Source organism: Eutrigla gurnardus (assembly GCF_963514095.1).
Source record: "Eutrigla gurnardus genome assembly, chromosome: 5".
NCBI lineage: Eukaryota > Metazoa > Chordata > Actinopteri > Perciformes > Triglidae > Eutrigla > Eutrigla gurnardus.
This window is the reverse complement of record NC_139919.1, coordinates 11,526,428-11,531,931: the sequence shown is the minus strand read 5'-3', so window position 1 is coordinate 11,531,931 and position 5,504 is coordinate 11,526,428.

The window sequence follows — 5,504 nt, the reverse complement described above, 5'->3', positions numbered from 1 at the left end:
ATACAATACAGCGTGCGTGTTAGAGGCTGTGATAATGAAGCCCCCCAACTTGACCCGGTCTCGTTGTAAGAGTGTCACATGCTGATGTTTCCTGGGAGGTCAGGTGGATGGATCAAATAAACACAGGACTTTCACACAGGAGACCACCGTCAGTATCTTGTGTGAAACCAAACGTCAGCATTGCTTATTTTTGTTCAAGTAACAGAGCCGATAATTGTAACCCGACAATTTTATACTATAACCAACCAAGTACTTTTGTTGCCTATATGACATCAAGTAGTCCTGACCAAGCATCTGTATGCAAGGAGTTGGGCATGAGAATGGATTGGTTAGTCAAGTTTAATGATCTCTAGGTGGTGCTCTTCAACCTTATATCCATGTCAGGCTCACACTATGTCGACCCATTTCTTTTATTTACTCCAAACAAACTGCTGTTTCTGTTTTTTTCGTCACATTATCAAGCCATTTCTGCCAAGGTTGGATGTTACAAAGTGAAATTCAGTATCATTAAACTAAACCTTGCTATTTAAATGAGCGTGCCGTCTATGTGAACCATTACTCTTTTATGTCTATTTGCAATTGGTCTCACCCTGTGATCCTTATTTCAGTGGCTTAGATCAGAGTTTTTCAACAGGGGGTCGGGACCCCTAGGGGGTCGGCAGAGTTACTGCAGGGGGTCCCCGAAATTATTTGATCCCAAATGTTCTTTTCTTCCACAAATTTAAATATGTCCAAAAATACACCTTAACATGAATACAACCTATATTAAGCAAATATAAATCGTCCTGTTTAATATTATATTAATATGTTGAGAAATTATGATGTAGAAATGCCAAAATAGAAATAGTATATTAATCTGTTAACAATTATTATTTTAATGGCTTAGCATTGTATGCCTCAGGCTGTGGAGGCCCAAAGAGAATATATAACATTTTATTTGAACTGATAAAAGCGTGAGTGGATGAAGAAGACATATGAAAGCAAATTTAGAAAATTCAAATGACGGTTGTTCTTTTCACCGTTACATTGACTGTGATGGTCAACGAAGAGCTGCTTTGAATCCCAAATTTAAGTCTCATACGTTATTCCTCAGCATGCAGTAACACCAGTTATTTCAAGATCCGTCACCTTGGAATCAGTTTCTGCAGCTTTAAGTGAAATATGAGCACATGTGGTGGAATAGACTCCCACACAGTGGAGAGAACAAAGCTCAGTTTCTATACTAAACACAGCTCTGATGGAAAATCTGTGTCTGCAATTGTTTCTCGGAGTTGTTTTTTTAACTGAAGCAGTGACATGCACGTCCGCCTTTTTTCCTGTTCATACGGAAATTAATTAGAATGGCTAGTGCTGCATCACATCACCTTAATTATATTTTTTCAACATACAGATCTTGTTATGGAGCCCAGAAACTGACAAAAAAGCAATACAAATATAACCAGATAGAGTGGATAGATGATGATAATGATATTAAACCATGAGACCATTGTTCAACACCACGGGTTGTTATGCTCATGACAGTTTCATGTCAGTTTTCCTAAAGCTACTAAGAGGTTTCTTGCCTAAACCTAACTTTCTTCCCAGCTGATGTAAAACAAAAAATGCAGGCAGACAGGAACGACACTTCCCATTGAAATGCATGCGTTTGCTGTGCGAACAAAATGGAAATTGAATGTTCAGGACTACTTATAGTGGGCGGGTGTTGTTGTGTAGTGATGTGAAGTGGCGATATCCCAACTGAAAGATAAAGAAGCCGAAAATTCACAATTCCGTTGCTCAGAACAAAACCAATGGATTAATTTTGTGACTGTTTCTTGAACTGCTTATGTATTAGATAAGAAGAGCTGCTGACATGTGCAGCCTGCTCATGTATCGCCATCTTTTCACGGGCCGAGTGCAGGCAATGACTTAACATGTCGAGAGCAGATATGTCCTCTGCACCTGGTGAAATAGTAGCCTGTTGGGATGATTTACATCTCCTCCCTCACTTCAACCTTGGATCGCGTCCCGTCGTATATTTGTTTTGACTCCAGCGGATCAGATTCGATCCACGAGGAGACACAAGTCCTTCCACACCTGCTAACCTCAAGAGAGCAAGTGTGGAGACACTTAATAAATACAGCGTACAGTAGAGTTGGAGTCAACACTACGTCATGAAATAAGAAAACACCAAAGTAGCTGTGCATCATGAACAGCAAGGTGTTCAAAGCAGCTTGCTTGATAAGCTTCTCACGAGTCCAAAACAACAAAGGGGATTTGATTTTTGCAGGAATTGCTTCCCAAAACATGAAGCTCAAAGCGATAAAACAGCCATTGGCTTACTAGAACCGTAGCCTGCGTGTATACGCACCACAGTGGGAAGAATTATGTCCTCAAATCATCCAAAATCGATTCAAAACTGACTGAAATAATACTTCCACACCTGTTATGTTTTGCGTGTTCAGGTTTCATCACTCCTCCCTCTGGCATGTGGAGATTGCAGTTTCTTTCGTGACTGATTAGAGCATCTGTTCACGCTATGCTGTGCTGTGCTTTTGTTCCAATCAATAAAGATTTTTTTTTTCCTCCCCACACGCTGCTTATTGAATGGAAACACTAAGGTGTCTAATCCACCGTCCAGATGGTCCAAATTAAAGTCTTTATTGCTCCTCCCACCTTCACATCCACCTTACTTAAGATCAAATTCAGCTGAGTCCCGTCTGCAGTTCAAACTGGACCGGACCAGTGCTTGTGAACTTACTTGTTCTCTGATATAGATATTAAAAAGGTTGATTTTAACCGGCACAATCACACTACTTAGGAAGAGGCCCATTTAATTCTACTTGCCCCCCTCCCTAATTGCGCTGTGTGTACTTAATGGTGAGCCAGTGGCAGCATCGCATGAATATAAGTATTCGAGCACTGTCATGGACCAGAAACTTACAGCTGATGCTATTTTTGCATTATACTGTGAATTCATTGTTTTTTTTGTTTTTTGCACACATTGGCTATTTACACAGCAAACATATTAAGCATTATGAAAATGAGTTAACGGTATTTGCAAGCAGGAGAGTGTGTTGCTGAGACAGAGAAAGGTCTCAAACAAAGTCACTCTATATCAAGCTTCAGGACGACATTCCCCCTCTTCTCTGGAAATACAATCCATTGTACTGTTTGGTAACCAAGGTTTCAAATCGGCATCTTTCTGAAGGGGTGATCAAAGCCTATAGAGAAAAATGAAACTCTGCAAACATCTTCTCATTTTTAACTCTGATAACTTCTTGGATTTTGCAACAGTCCCTGCAAATTAGAATTATCAGAATTTCATATAATATTGATTGATTGAAATTGAGTTACGATAGTGATATCTATACAAACAGAGAAATGATGAGAACACATGTTAAATATGTCATTTATAATACAAGATACAAACAATGGATATGGCAAAACAGAAATACCAAATATATAATCTCTCATCTTTCGTTTCCATGGTGACAGTGTAGAACATATGAATCTTGTGCTATGTTGGGTATGATGTATTTGTTTAAACTACTGTCTGTAAAATGTCTCCTCTGGGACAGTATGTTTTTTGAATCTTTGAATCTTACTGTCATTACAATACTGATACCTTCATATCCATCAACCCATCATGTAGGTTTTATTGTTTTACCTCACCTGCTCCTTAACTAAACCTTTGTTGCCACGAATTGCAGGAATAATGTTAAAAATGCATTTTACATTGAATGGTTTATCACTCGCCATTTGTGGTGTTTAAAAATGTTCCAAAAAGATGTTGGTGATATAAATTCTGTATTGTTTATTTAGGTTGTAGGGCAAAAGTACACACCTTACACTCAAGACAGTGAATTCCTAATTTTTCATTTGGCAAGATTATCTTGCCACGTGTAACCTGACCTGAACTAATCTTAGTTATAGGTCAGTTATATGTTTTCGTGAATCAGAGAGTGTCACTCAGTTTGTCACTCACAAGGAAACTGACCTTCTTTTCCTGTTATTGTCTCAACTCTCTGGCACTTTTTGTATTATACTTCGTGGTCAACTCCACCCATCCATTATGAAGGTTAAAACAAACATCAAGGATGTTTTTTGGGAGCTCACATTATTCACTGGAGGAAGTCAGAAACTCTTCCTAGGATTATAAAAAGACATAATATGAGACACCTTGCCATAATGATTCAGAAATGAAGGTTTGATTTAAAAAAGAAAATAAATCATTAATCATTGAACTACAAAGTCACCTCTTATAGGGACCATTCACACATCAATGTCTGCTTTTATCCCTTCTTCCTCCATCCTTCCACGTCTACCGTTACTAAGCAAAGAAAACCTGCCGAAGATGATGCAGTTTTGCTAATTTAGCAGTAAGCCTCTCTCACTAAACTAAATCAAGTAAAAAGATTCTAGCACCTTAAAGCCCTCACAGCAGCTTTACTGCTTGATTCGTGTCAGTTTGTAAAATAGTCCATGGGACAGATGTTACAGCTCTGGGTAGCCCTGCTCTAAAATAATTAGCTTCTCCATATATTTACCCTAAACTGATAATTATGGAGGACAGAAAAGACACCTGTTGGCTGTAATTGGTTGTGCTCTCGAGCACGGCCCCTTATGGGTTGTTTCCTGCTCTTCTCTATGTTTTTTATGCAATATAGTATTTGTCAGTTGTGGTTTGTAAACACAATACATTTGAAGTTGGCAGCTCTTCCCCGGATCAATGAGGGTAACGTTGCTCTCAGCGAGTGAAAGCCAACCAGACAAGCTTTCTTGGCATTTGGGCTGGCTGTGGCGTAGTGGGTACATGCAGGTCACCCTTTGATAGGGAGGTTTGCGGTTTGATCCGGGGTTTCTACTTTCTGAGTCCACTGCTCCTAAAATGCTTAGAATGGGTTAAATACCTCACATTTATTTAGGTTTTTTTATTTCAGCACTTATAGTTTCCTCTTGGAAATGTGCTCATGATCTGTCACCTGCTTGCTACGCTAGAGGCCCAAAATACTTCCTGGACACAGCAAAATAAGAATATATATAACAATAAGAGTACAGACAGAGGGCAGCATAGTCTCTGCAGTAACAGACATGGCCACACACTTCTGACTCATCGCTGATCATTGAGAGGGACTATTTTCTATCTATAAATAGTATTTTTAGAAACATCTCTCAATAAAATACAGTACAACACATCCTCCTCACTCAGAAAACATGGCCTCAAGAATAACTGCAGAGCTGAATCAACGCCTCTGAGAGAGTTTCAACAAGAAGTGATTGAAGGTTCAGGCAGGATTTACTGCACAGTATTGTATTACATGGCACTAGATTGAGCAGGAGAACCGAATACACCGGTCACGCTGTATTTCTACTTGCAGGTTCACCTCAGGGCCAAGACTGAGGACCGGAGGATCACGGCACTTTCAACACCTCAATCACACAGGAGAAACATACAGCAATCAAAGAAAAGGTCACTCAATTACCAGTGACACATACAGTTTGGAGGAAGGCCTCGACCTATC